General features: G+C 36.3%; 1 pseudogene; it reads left to right on the top strand.

Annotated features, from left to right (window-relative positions):
- The window catches only part of LOC120140655, a 40,161-nt pseudogene extending 25,540 nt beyond the window's left edge, over window positions 1–14,621 (top strand).
- The last annotated feature ends 623 nt before the right edge of the window (window positions 14,622–15,244 follow it).

Raw genomic sequence — 15,244 nt, 5'->3', positions numbered from 1 at the left:
CAATCAGGCTGGTGTTAAAAATTGTAGTTACAGAAAATCTACATCTTGAGCAGTTAGATGTGAAGACAGCTTTCCTTCATGGTTGTAATATCCCAAATCAGGGTCAGTGACTAAATTGCAAATTTTGAAAGTTTTGTGTTCAATTTAGAAATAAAATTTAAAAGTCTTGGGATTTAAGTAAAGAATTTTAATATTGGATTAAATAGCAAAGATGGATGAACTAAAGGGGCAAAATGGTCTTTTCATGGGAAAGATTTTTATCTTCCCTTTTTGAGTATTATAAACGTGGGAAAATGAGAGAGTTCCAGACTTTTCATCTTCGTTCTCTCCTTTTCCACCGTGAAGCCATAAACAAAGGTAAGATCTCTTGTTAGTTGATATTTAGCTGAATTTAGGATTTGGTTATGATTATCGGATGATAATTAAGCTTTAGGAAAGCTTAAATCATCTTAAAAACAAAGGATGGTGGAATTAGGAGAGATTAAAGATTAAGAGTTTTTTGAATGAAATTTTGGAATAGAGTTCTTTACTCAAATTGGAAGATAAATTTAACTTGTCAATGGTTGAATTAAGAGATATGAAGTGATGGAATTGAATTTAGAACAAGAAGAAAAATTAGAGTGATTCTTGAATTCTATGTAGAGAATTAGATTTTGAAGTTAAAGATGTATTGAATGAGTAGTAATGAGTTTAAGCATGTATATGTAAGTTAAGAATAAGAAAGAGGATGATATATGAAGTGTTTGAGAGGAAATGAAGTAATTTTTGTGCTGAAAAATGATTTCTGGGTTAGGGGGAATCGGTACCCATTCAAAGGGGTACCGATACCCTCTCAAACGAGCAGAATTCCAGAATGTCATGAGGGTATCGATACCCCCAGTAGGGAATCGATACCCCCTAAAGGAAAATTGAAAATATGGGTTTAATAAGTTCGTTTAAGTTGATAGTATCCAACTACAAGGTGTAGATATCTAATAAATGCCTTAAAATGTACATTTATGTAGATTCTGAGCTGGAACATTTGACAAGTAAGATTGATCAGGGGAAAGATTAGAGATCGAGATTGACTAGTGAGACCAGGTGAGTGTATATTCAATAGTATATGGTGTGTGATGGGAATAAGACTTGCGATGAGTCTATTTCCTGAAGTGTTACATATGAATTCATGATTAAAGGCATGAGTTGAATATGAGTGTATGTATGTTTGATTATCTGAATTGATATGTTTTGTATGTGCCATGTGGTTTATGTAAAAACACGATTAAGTGTTATTAAGAGAATATAAAATAAGTTATGAAATTATAGGAATATAGAAGATAAGTCGAGAGATGTAGGGAAATAGAAATAGATGTTTATAAAGAGTCATAGGAGAACAAATATAAGTAATATGATAATGAAATATAAGACTATGTGAATACATGGTTATGAGATAAAATATGTAATAATAGGAAAATATGATGAAAGTGAGTTTATGAGAAGTGATATGAACTAGGTAAACATGGGTAACAGTATATGCATAATGGAAACATTAGTTGGACAAGTACATAGTGGTATGATTTATTATGAATTAGTATATGGAGCTATATGAAAAGATTATAATGAATATATGAAATTGAATTAAGTAAAGAGATTAAATTAATACATAAATAAAAATACTATTAAATGATATATGTTTAGAAATACGACATAATTTATAATCTAAGGGAATACAAAGAAATAGAGCATAAGGTAGATAATATGATATTAGTTATTATATATCTATATGATATATGTCATCAAGTAATATGAAAGGACTCTGAAAATTAATATAAGCTATGAGAAAGTGTTCTAGGTGTTTCTATGTGTTATATGAAGCATATATGATCATATGTGAACAAGATATGATATGTATGTTTATATGAATATTTGAGAAATGATCTAAGCTATATGATATGATATATGTGATTATATGCACTTTGGGATATATGTTATATGACATGGATCTATATAACTACGTGAGAAAGTATATAAGCTATGTGACATGTAAATGTGAATCATATGAAAATGTTCTATGAGTAATTGAACTATGTGTTATATGAAATGATAAGTATAAAAGAAAATACCCATGTTATGTGTCTTGAGAGCTAGGGGTATAGTTGGCATGCCAAGAGTCGAGGGTCTACGCGGTCCTTCGGAATATATATGTATTCTTTGGAACATGTGTGAAGTCTGGTGAGACACATACTTGATCCTTGGCATATGTATATGATTCTTAAGGAATGATATGTGGTCCTTCGGGACATATATGTATTCTTTGGAACATGTGTGAAGTCTGGTGAGACACATACTTGATCCTTGGCATATGTATATGATTCTTAAGGAATGATATGTGGTCCTTCGGGACATATATGTATTCTTTGGAACATGTGTAAGTCTGGTGAGACACATACTTGATCCCTAGTATATGTATATGATTCTTAAAGAATGATATGTGGTCCTTATGGACATTATTATATGGCACTACGGTGCAATTCTACGTGTCACTCTGGTGCAATTCTACGCGGCACTCCGGTGCAATTCTACATGGCACTTCGGTACAATTATACGAGCTGTGGTGACAACATAGTGCACAACCTCTATAGACTCACATATCTATAGTTCTCACATGTGTACATGGGCTTTGAAAAGAGAACATAATTTGATATAATGATATGTGTATTTCTCGTGACATGGTAGAAGTGCATATATGTCATGGTGATATGAGATGCTATGCGTTTATGTATTATATGATTATAGAAATTAGTAACATATTGTGGCATATTAAAATATATATAATATGTTTATATTCATTATATGCTCATATGACGAATTGAAGTAATGACAAGGGAATTAGTAATAAATAGGTTGGTGAATGAGAACAATGTATGTGATATATGTATATATGTGTGATATGAATGCATGATATGATATAGTGTGATAGGGGTTATGGTATCTGTTACATAATATACATGAATATATGTTGAGGTATATGTAAATGAGTTGTATAATTCGATAGCATAAAACAGTCATGCATGATTAGTGGGTATGAATTCCATTAGATGTGTTTTTCTTTATGTCTCACTAAGTCATCGACTTAGCGTGTGAGTGTTTCACACGTAGGTTCCGGAAAGCTAGAAGAAAAGTGAAGAGGAGCAAGACCGGTCAGTTACTTCTTACCGAAGATCAGATCAGAAAAGATGTCTTGAATTAGATGTATTTTGTATATTGAAAATAGTTGGCATATAATTAATGTTTTGAATTGTATATACTCTGATTGGTTTTGCAAAAACATTTAAGCTCTGAATAGTTCTGGAATTCTTTTGAATAAGTTACATGTATAAAAGTTTTAAATTACTCACTATTTTATACAAGTAAACGTTTTGAAAAGTCAATGTGACACCTCGGACTCGTATCCGGGTTGGAGGTGTTACAATGGTGATTTGTAGGAGGAAATCTATATGAGGCATACAGAAGGCTTCATAGAGGCCGGCAAGAAAAATCTGGTATGCAAGTTGAAGAAGAGCTTGCATGGTTTAAAACAAGCTCCTAGACATTGGTATAAAAAGTTCGATAGTTTCATGAGTAGCAGTGGTTTTACCATATGCCAAGCAGATCATTGTTGCTACATCAAGAAGTTCAACAACAGCTTCATTATTTTATTATTGTACATTGATGACATGCTCGTTGCAGGCTCAGACATGCAAGAGATTATAAACTTGAAGTAAATATTGTCGAAGCAGTTTGCTATGAAGGATATGGGCGCTGCAAAGTAGATTCTTGGGATGAGGATTAAGAGAGACACAAAGTCAGGGACTTTGATGTTATCACAGGCTGAGTACATCAACAAAGTACTCTCCAGGTTCAACATGCAAGATGTTAAACCAGTAAGTACACCTTTAGGTGTTCATTTTAGACTCTCCAAAGAACAGTCACCAAAGACAGAGGAAGAACGTGCACACATGGTAAAGGTATCGTATGCCTCAGCAATTGAAAGTCTGATGTATGTCATGGTTTGTACCAGACCAGATATTGCTCATGCAGTGGGAATTGTTAGCAGGTACATGAATAATCCGGGCAAGGTATACTGGGAAGCAGTCAAATGGATCCTCAAATATCTACGGGGTACCACAAACAAAACACTTTGTTTCAAAGGTGGTGGAGATACGATACTGACAGGCTATGTAGATGCTGACTTAGCCAGAAATGTTGACATCAGAAGGAGCACTACATGGTATGTCTATACTCTAGGAGGTACTGCAGTGAGTTGGGTTTCTCAACTACAGAAGATAGTTGCTCTCTCCACAACTGAAACAGAATATGTTGTTGTTACGGAAGCCAGCAAGAAGATGATTTGGCTCCAAAGTTTCTTGGAAGAGTTAAGCAAGAAACAAGAAAACAATGTCTTGTATTGCGACAGTCAAAGTGATATCCATCTAGCAAAGAATCCGTCTTTTCATTCCAGGACGAAGCACATACAATTGCGATATCATTTTATCCGGTCTCTTCTAGAAGATGGAATTTTGAAACTTGAAAAGATTAGTGGAACTCAAAATCTGGCAGACATGTTGACAAAGACGGTGACTATGGACAAACTGAAGTTGTGTTTAGCTTCAGTTGGTATGCTTGAGTAACAAGACCAGAAATGTTGTTGCATTGATCGAGGTGTGAAGACATATTAAAATCAATCTTCAAGTGGGAGATTGTTGGTCAAAGAAAAGGGCTAGCAGCCGCCGGCTTAAAAATTCAAAGGTGGGCTGCCTAATATTGTTGAAATTGGCAAAGGGGTAATTACCAAATTGAGTCATTGAACTTTATGGTATTTACAAGATTAGTCTTTAAACTTAAACTATAAATACCCTATCCCATTTAGTTTCAAAATCATCTCAAAAATCATTTATTTCTCTCAATACTAAAGAGTTTAGAGAGTTCTCTTGTGAGTAGTGAGTGTTTTGTAAACACCTATAAATTTTCTCTATGTAGTAAAAAATCTGCAGCAGTCCGGAGACGTAAGCAAAATGACTGAACTCCGTTGTCAATTTCATGTATAATTTTTTCCGCTTTTATTTCGCATTCTCACTAATATGGTTATAGGGAAATTACTCGTTTATTTCCCAACACATCTAAGAATTTGTAGGTACATAGTTCTTTTCTCATGTGAGGTTTCGTTATTTTTGGTGGGAAGGGTGGGATATTTTTATTCTATAGAGTTAGACATAATTTATGATCATGTACATTTTCTATGCAGCAATTGTTAGCTTCGGGAAGGTAACATCTGATCAGAAGGCAGAAGCTGAGAAGCATGAATTGGCAACATTTGCTTCGGAAGAATTTTTGCTGTTGGTTGGTTACTTTATCTGTTCTTTCCATTTTCAATTTATTCGTAAATAATTTTATACTGCTGAATTTTTGTGTCTTTTTTAGTAGACCTCAATTAATTTAGTCGAGTTCAGAGAAAAGCATTTATTATAGCCGTAGAAAAAATGTTTCTGGCATTGCATTGCAAATCTCTAGTGTGAGCTAAGGATCCTTTTCATTTTCTTGCAGCGGTTCTGTCTACTTGATAATTTTAGCATATCTTGATTCTATATGTGAGTTGCCATTTTCTTTGTATTCATTCTGGTTTAGGATGCTGAAGGAATTTCCCACTGTTTTATAGTTATTATTTGATAACCATGCCTCATGTCATCCATCTTCGATAAACGTTCAATTAAAATCTTAATTTAATTACACAGTACCCATTTTAACAGGTAGGTGGTCAATGGTTCTGATTTAAGTTCTGATGCATGGTGGAACAACTGGTGATCCCAAGGGGGTATTGATTTCAAATGAGAGTATCATTACTCTTCTAGTATGGATTAATAGCCTCCTAGAGCATGTAAATGAACAGGTTATCTTTTCATTTAATCTCCTGATTCCAAGACAAGCCATTTCACCAGTCACTTTGTTTTGACATGTCTGTTCTATTTTCCACACTAAAATTCGGCGTATGATTCTTCTCTTTTTTTGTTTTCCCTCACTAATTTGTTCATTTCTTGTGAAATTTTACAGTTGAAAATGAAGGATGTTTATATTTCTTATCTTCCTCTTGCACATATCTTTGACTGGGTGATCGAGGAGTTATTTATTTCTCATGGTGCCTCAATAGGATTCTGGCGTGGGGTGAGCAAGATTATTTGAAATTATTGATACGGGAGTTATTCCAATCGGCAATTGCTTATTTGTTGCATCTTCAGGACGTGAAACTTTTGGTTGAAGATCTTGGGGAGCTAAAGCCAAGCATCTTGTCTGCTGTTCCTCGTGTGTTGGATAGAATCTATTCAGGTAATTCTTAGATTCTTCAACGTACCGCTGAGATGGATTTCCAGGATTCTTCCTAAACATGCATAAAGATATTGTAGCAGATTCTAGAATCTGGGTAGGCAATTTCATTTTGGGTTGTTTCTTGAAGGTTACAGTAAGCAATCTGGAACATGTACTTGAAAATTGTCTTGTTTTATTTTCGAAACTCTCATAATTAATTATATTTTTATTCCTTTTTTAGCATTCTCATTGTTTTTGTATCAATATCAGCTGCGAACCTATCATAATTTTTGTATGTTGTTAGGTTTACAAAAGAAGATTGCTTGTTGAAAAAGACATTTTTTAATGTGGCATACTCATTGTAAGTTAACTTTTCATTATGCTCATGTGAAGCATTTCATTGTATCTTGCTTGCATCTATTAAGAACAAAGAACATTTGCCTTCTGTACACTATGGTCATCTTTTTCCTAGTTAGACAATAGATTTATTGTTGAATCAAAATAGAGTAAAAACTCTAATTGATCTAAAAGAAAAAAAACTCTTTAGAATAATCTCACAAAATTGCAAAAGGGAAGAACTCTTAAGAAAGCTTTCAAATGCTTATAATTAGCTTTGATTGTTGGATGATAAACTCAATACAAGTAGGGTATTTATAGGTTACAAAAATCTAAACCACTCATTAAAATAAGCACTAAATAATCTAAACCATTGAAATTAAAACATGAGAAAAATACTTAATTTTCACCTAACTAAATTGATGTAAGCAATGACATCAAAACTAAATTGATGTAAGCAATGACATCAAATTAATTTAGGTGTGAACTTATTTAGGCTAATATTGAATTTCAACACTCCCCCTCAATGTTAGCCTCCATTCTTTGAATCACGCCATGCTGACGACGGAAATGTTCAACTTCCCACTCAAGCTTTTTGTAAACAAGTCAGCAATTTGCTCATCTGTCTTGATTTGCCTCATCTCAATCTCTTCTTGCAAAACTTTTTCCCTAACAAGTGGTAATGTACTTCCACATGTTTAGTTCTTGCATGAAAGACAGGATTCTCCGCCAGCCGAATTGCCGATTGGTGTCACAATACAACGAAATTGCATAATCTACTGGTTGATGTAGATTATTCATCAACTGTATCAACCATGTACTCTCTTGAGCTGCCATTGCTGCTGCTCGATACTCAGCTTCAGTGGTTGACAATGATACCGTTAGTTGTCTTTTGCTACACCAAGAAATTGTTCCGGAGCCAAGCTTAAACACATATCCAATTGTTGATCTCCTGGTGTCATGATCTCCTGCATAATCAGCATCACAATAACCAACTAACTTGCAGTCTTCACCTTTCTTGTACAAAAGACCATAGTCAATTGTATTCTTCACATATCTCAGTATTCGTTGAACTGCTTCCAAATGAGGCTTCTTTGGATTTTGCATATACCGACTCATCACACAAACTGCATAAGAAATGTCAGGTCGGGTCAAGGTTAAGTAGATCAGACTACCTACCAATTGTCGATACATTGTTGCATCTTCCAAATCTTTTCCTTCATATGCACACATTTTGATATTTGGTTCCATTGGCGTTGAAGTTGACTTGCATTCGAGCATTCCAAACCTCTTCAACAAATCTTTAGCATATTTCTGTTGACATAGAAATATTCTTTCGTGTGTGCGATCAACCTCTAGACCAAGGAAGTGCTTAAGTTGTCCAAGTTCCTTCATCTGGAAATGAACTGATAAATTCTCCTTCGTCTGAAGAATTTCGGCTTCATCATCACTGGTTATGATTAAGTCATCCACGTACACTAGCACAATAGCTAGCTTACCTTCATTGGATTTGACAAACAAGCTAGAATATGCAGGTGTTACTGAATAACCACTTTTCGTTAGAAATTCAACAATCTTACCATACCACGCCCTAGGTGCTTGTTTCAATCCGTAGAGTGTTTTTCGCAGCTTACAGACATATTCAGGATGATCTTGACTCTGAAAACCCATTGGTTGGGTCATGTAGATCTCTCGATCTAGTTCTCCATGAAGAAAAGCATTCTTCACATCCATCTACCACAAGTTTCAGTCTTTGTTGCTGCAAGTGCAAGTAAGACTCGTACGGTTGTAAGTTTCGCCACTGGACTAAATGTTTCATCATAGTCTAGTCCATACTGTTGAGAGAAACCACGAGCTACCAATCGCGCTTTGTACCTCTCGATTGACCCATCTGGACGACGCTTTATCTTGTAAACCCATTTGCAAGATATGGGTTTCACATCTTTTATCTTTGGTACAATATCCCAAGTTTGATTTTGTTGAAGTGCATCGATCTCTTCTTTCATAGCTGTCATCCACTCAGAACTCTTCGATGCTTCTTCGAACGTCTCAGGCTCGTTGCTCTCTTCAATTATGGCTGCATTGGCATATTTGGGATTTGGCCTTCGTATTCTTGTTGACCTTCGGAGTTGAGATTGTGGAATTGATTCTTCTATTTCACTAGGCCCACCTTCTTCGTTTGGTTGTTGATACACGCCAGTTTGCCAAGGATTCTGAGTCACTCTTTGTTCAACATCATCGCCATTTGGATCTTCTGATTCATCTGAACTTGTTTGGAGTTGAACAGCATGCTCCCCCATATTTTGTTGTAGCTTGTCTCCAAATTCTCTCGAATCTGGCAACACCTCCTTCTCTGAGGACCACCAAGAAGATGCTTCATCAAATACCACATTTCGTGACGTGTAGAATCTTCCACTAATTGGATCAGAATATTTCCACCCCTTTCTCTGGCTGTCATATCCCACAAAGATACATCTAACAGCTTTCTTGTCAAATTTGCTCCGTAAATGATCAGGAACAAACACATAACATACACAGCCAATACTCAAAAGTAGCTAACTGTAGGTTTTATGTTCCATAGTTTCTCAAAGGGTGAAACAAATCCTAACCTTGGCTGAGGAAGTCTATTGATCACAAAGGCTGCAGTCCTCATTGCTTCAGCCCAAAACCTTCCAGGTACATTCTTTGCATGTAGCATACTTCGACAAATTTCTGCAAGATGCCGGTTTTTCTTTCCGCTACACCATTCTGTTGTGGCGTGTTGGCACAAGTGTACTGATGACGTATTCGGCATTCCCTTAGGTATTGAGAGAACTCGTTTGATCTATATTCTCCTCCGTTGTCTGTGCGCAAGCAACATATCTTTTTTCCTACTTCTCCTTCAGCTGAGTCTCTGAACTCTTTAAACTTTGAGAAAGTATCAGATTTTTTTTCATAAAGAAAACTCACACATACCTGAAGAAGTCATCAATGAATGTTACCATGTACCGCATACCGCTAATTGATTGTTGCTTAACCGGTCCGAACACATCAGAGTGAACCAACTCCAACGGTTCTTTTGCTTTAAACTTCGACTCGTCATATGGTAATTGGTGTGCTTTACCATACTGGCATCCCGTACAGACCGTGTCTGTTCTCACGTCTAGTTGAGGAAGCCCCTTAAGCATCGACTTTTTCATCATCACACTTAGCTTGGAATAGCTAACGTGACCTAACCACATGTGCCATAGATCTGATGTCTCATTTTCCTTGTCCTGTCTACATATCAGACTCTGCTGCATCACGTAAATTGATTCCAAACGTCGTCCCTCCATTGTTGGTGTTTCTGAGATTTTGAAGTCACGATAAACCTTCACGTCTTGGGGACCAAATAAGACATAATGGCCTGATGATGTTAGTTGACAGATAGCAATTTTTCTTCATTCCTGGGACATGATAAACATCTTGGAGTTGCACCTGGTTAGTATTATCGAGGCGTAACTATTATCTTACCGATGAGTTATCGGTAACCTTGAGTTGTCAGCTGTCACCACCACACGACCTCCATTATACTCAGACAGGTTTTGTAACTTCTGTTTATCACCCGTCATATGATTTGAGTAGCCAGAATCTACGATCCAATCATTCTTGTAGTCAATTCGTTCTGGTGTTGTTACCGTGAGAGCTAATTCTTCTTCCTCCGTAGCAAATAACGCTTCAGCATCCCAACCATCTTCACTATTCTCCTTCGAACAAGAAGTAGCAGTATTACTTTCAACAGGTTTTTCTTGGTCCAACAGTCTTTTGCCATGTGACTCATCTTCCCGCAGTTATAACACTTGCCATCGAACTTTCTACTATTACCGCGATTCTTGGATGCTCCCCCTGAATGAGGGCCTCCCTTTCCTTGGTAATTTTTCACCTTGTCACCATCCTTTTTAGATCCACTGCCAGTATGCCGCTGAAAAGTGCCTATGCTTTTGCTGGTGTAGAGCGCTTCCTCTTCACCCTTCAGCGATACTCATCCCATTTGCTTGGCCATGGCTTCTTGACCTGCAAGCAAATTTTCGAACTCAACAAGCGATGGTTGTGTCGGCCATCCCTGTACAGCGGCAACAAACCCTCGATATTCGGGTCTCAAACCATGGACAATTATTCTTTTTATCCTGGCTTCCCCAATAGCAGCTGTTAGATCTAATTCTGAAATTTCGCGACATATCGACTTCACCTTTTGAAAGTATTGGGCAATCGCCATGTCGCGTTGCGCCATTGATAGAAGTTCATTCTCGAGAAGTTGCAATTTTGTATCGTTCCTCTTCGAAAAGAGTGTAACAAAAGTGTCCCATGCTTCCTTTGGTGTTTTAGCATCCCGAATGTGCTCCAACATTTCTTCTTCAATTGTGGTCTTTAAAGCAAACATTGCTTTGCCTGCTTTAATTTTCCACTTTCGCAAGATTCCATTGGTATCTTCTGTCACCGGTTGTGTAACTTCACCACCACCGACAACCTCCCAAAGGTCTTGACCTTGTAAGTATGACTCCATACATGTTGCCCACGTGTTGTAGTTTTTGTTGTTGAGCTTCTTGATCCCTCCAACTGCTTGAAGATCACCCATCTTAACGGCAAGGCTTTGACTACACCGAACAAGCTTGAGTAATAAACGTGCAGAGTACTAAATTACTCTAAACACAAAGAAGCTCCACAAGGTTTGTAATAACCCCGACAATAACTCAAGAAATATTTTCTGATGTGGAAGATCAGTTAAAAACTGCAGCCACAGAGCATACTCAGAATTTCAAGAGACCTTAAAAACCTGGTTAGTATTATATCGAGGCGTAACTATTGTCTTACCGATGTGAGTTATCGGTAACCTTGAGTTGTCAGCTGTCACCACCATACTACCTCCATTATACTCGGACAGGTTTTGTAACTTCTGTTTATCACCCGTCATATGATTTGAGCAGCCAGAATCTACGATCCAATCATTCTTGTAGTCAATCCGTTCTGGTGTTGTTACCGTGAGAGCTAATTCTTCTTCCTCCGTAGCAAATAACGCTTCAGCATCCCAACCATCTTCATTATTCTCCTTCGAAAAAGAAGTAGCAGTATTACTTTCAACAGGCTTTTTCTTGGTCCAACAGTCTTTTTCCATGTGACCCATCTTCCCGCAGTTATAATACTTGCCATCGAACTTTCTACTATTACCGCGATTCTTGGATGCTCCCCCTGAATGAGGGCCTCCCTTTCCTTGGTAATTTTTTAACTTGTCACCATCCTTTTTAGATCCACTGCCAGTATACCGCTGAAAAGTGCCTCTTCTTTTGCTGGTGTAGAGCGCTTCCTCTTATTCAATATTAGCCTAAATAAGTTCACACCTAAATTAATTTGATGTCATTGCTTACATCAATTTAGTTTTGATGTCATTGCTTACATCAATTTAGTTAGGTGAAAATTAGTATTTTTCTCATGTTAATTTCATGGTTTAGATTATTTAGTGCTTATTTTAATGAGTGGTTTAGATTGTTTCTTGTAACCTATAAATACCCTACTTGTATTTGAGTTTTATCATCCAACAATCAAAGCTTAATTATAAACATTTGAAAGCTTTCTTAAGAGTTCTTCCCTTTTGCAATTTTGTGAGATTATTCTAAAGAGTTTTTTTTCTTCTTCTCGATCAATTAGAGTTTTTACTCTATTTTGATTCAACAATTGGTATCAGAGCATTTCATTGTAAGTTAACTTTTCATTATGCTCATGTGAAGCATTTCATTGTATCTTGCTGATATCTATTAAGAACAAAGAACATTTGCCTTCTGTACACTATGGTCATCTTTTTCCTAGTTAGACAATAGATTTATCTTAATCCTTTTGGTCATTAAACTCAATCATTTGCATTAGTTAATCATCACCTAATTAGTATTTGTGTTTGTTCACATTGGTTTTAAGTATTTCTGTTGTATCCAGTTAATTTCCAGATTTCTGAATTGCTGTCTGGTTCTGACATCTATGATAACCTCTACAGCAAATTCTATACCATGAGGAATGGCTCCAAACACGGAGAGGCATCACCTTTTTCTGACAAAATTGTATTTAGTCAGGTGATGAAAGTCTTATTTATTATATATATAAAAATAAGTACAAGACACCTTGCTTATAGTGATTGAAAGCCAATAATGTTCAGCACTACCTGCAATAGAAACTCTGTTTACTTCTTCAATCTAATTCATGTTCATAATTTTTCAGGTAAAAGAAGGATTAGGAGGGAATTTACGGATTATTCTATCCGGAGCAGCACCTCTTTCCGCCTACGAGTGGTGGCATGTTGTCATGTTATGCAAGGATATGGTATCCTTCTTTACTGATTGTGTGCATACTTGCTTCCACATGAACACTTATCTGTTTTATATTTATCTGAATGTAGGTCTGACGGAGACTTGTGCGGGAACTTTCGCCTCGTTACCAAATGAGTTGTCGATGCTCAGTACCATGGGGCCTCTGGTACTGAATGTAGATGTACGCCTAGAATCTGTTCCTGAAATGGGATATGATGCCCTTGCAAGCACACCACGAGGTGAAATTTGTCAAAGGGGGAAAACGTTGTTCACAGGCTACTACAAACGTGAAGATCTCACAAATGAGGTCATGGTTGATGGGTGGTTTCACACAGGTCTGCTGATCTTGATTTTCGGTTCTCTCTATCATTTTCTTATCTCCAAGTTGATGATCTTTCATCTCTGTGCATCAGAGGATATTGGTGAGTGGAAACCGAATGGAAGCATGAAAGTTATTGACCGAAAGAATATTTTTAAGCTTTTGCAATGGGAATACGTTGCTGTTGAGAACCTGGAGAATGTTTACGATTCTGCATCTGTTGTTGAGTCGGTATGCCTTTGTTTTTTGCTGTTTTTGATATATCAGCAAGCACTGTTTGTCTCTTCTACGTCGCATATTTTTCGATTTTAGATATGGGTTTATGGGAACAGCTTTGAGTCATTCCTTGTGGCTGTTGTTATTTGTTAACCCAAATAAGCAAGCACTCGAACGCTGGGCTGCTGACAGTGGTGTAAGTGGCGAATTGGAATCCATCTATAAAGATCCCAAGGCCAAAGAGTACATACTCGGAGAGCTCACTAAGACTGGCAAAGAGAAACAAGTTTGCCGTTTGATGTTTTTTTTTCGACTCTATTTCCTGTTTCATTAAATACATGCTCACCGCTGTTATAAGTAATCACTTTTTTCTTACGCAGCTGGAAGGTTTTGAGTTTATAAAAGCTGTCCATCTTGACCATGCACTATTTGACATGGACCATGACCTTCCACCCCCACATTTAAGAAGAAGAGGCCTCAACTGCTTAAGTATTATCAGGTGCCTTTCTTTCTTCATTCTTTGGTTAGGCTTCTTTCTAGATTTGACGATATGAAAACATGAAATGAACAAAAACAGGCTTAAAAAGCACGTATATGAGAAGAACATGATGTAAGACATGCATGCCTGGAATAGCATCTTTTATTTAGTTTTCTCCATTTTTGTATATGAGCATGTGCAAGCATGCATGTTGGTCTGATTCTTCATTTTTCCTAAAGTATTCGTATCCAACCTTTGGGTACGAGTATTGCGTATTGAGGTACGATTCTCCAAATAAGTTGATCATTACTGTATTTGACATTACCCTCGAGTTTGAGCAACATAGTTCACAACGTATGCATGGTGCCCGGGAACTGATAAAAAGTTATTTGGATGCAGAGTGGTTGACGAGATGTACAAGAGTGCAAACAAGCCAAATGCGTGACCGAATGGGGAATCCGAAAGCGGGTTGTTCAACGATTCGGATATATGGAGGAGTTACTCTCTGCTTCTTCTTCGTTTAGTTTGGACTGTAAACCACAGCTTCTTCATGTATCAAATTTGTTTTCTCCCTAAAATAATTCCCCTTTCAAGGAACTTCAGAGAAGGCGTCGTACATGCAGAATTTAATTCCAAATTTGGTAAGTTCCTCTCCAAAATTTTAGAATTTAGGTTTCCTAAGGTAACTAATTAAAAGATTACTTGGAACTTTGTGAATAAGTAAAACCAAATGGAGAGTTTATAAGGAGAAAGTATTTCGTGCGTTGTCGTTGGACAGTTTTGTAATGAAGTGAATAGTTTTTTTTTTTTTTGTTGAAAGAGGTGAATAGGTTTTTGAGAATAAATGTTATTCGTAAATAATTTCTAAAGTATGTGATTAAAAGCTATCGGTTGATGCATCTTTTCTTCTTTACATTGTGAATACAAAATCCATCGCTGAGCAAAATTCTCCTCCCCTAAATAGGAATTATTCAAAAGAATAGATGTTATTTAATATATGATAAATCATTTGATACACAAATTGATTAAAATTATTTTAACGGCCTTAAACTCTATATAGACCATAAATCTTAGAATATATGACCCTAAATCTTGAATTTTAAATTCTATAATAATAAACCCTAAATATGACAAATGATATTAGATAAGGTTGTGTAAACTAAATTTTAAGATTTTGAGAGGTTAGGTTCAAGTTTTATTATGCGTAAATCTTGCATTAGTTGTTTTCATATTTATTATAATTCAAGTTTTATCAATCTTATCTAA

The sequence above is a fragment of the Hibiscus syriacus genome, unplaced genomic scaffold, assembly GCF_006381635.1.
Source record: "Hibiscus syriacus cultivar Baekdansim isolate YM2019G1 unplaced genomic scaffold, ASM638163v2 tig00110788_pilon, whole genome shotgun sequence".
Lineage (NCBI taxonomy): Eukaryota > Viridiplantae > Streptophyta > Magnoliopsida > Malvales > Malvaceae > Hibiscus > Hibiscus syriacus.
This window is presented reverse-complemented; position numbering and strand designations above follow the sequence as displayed.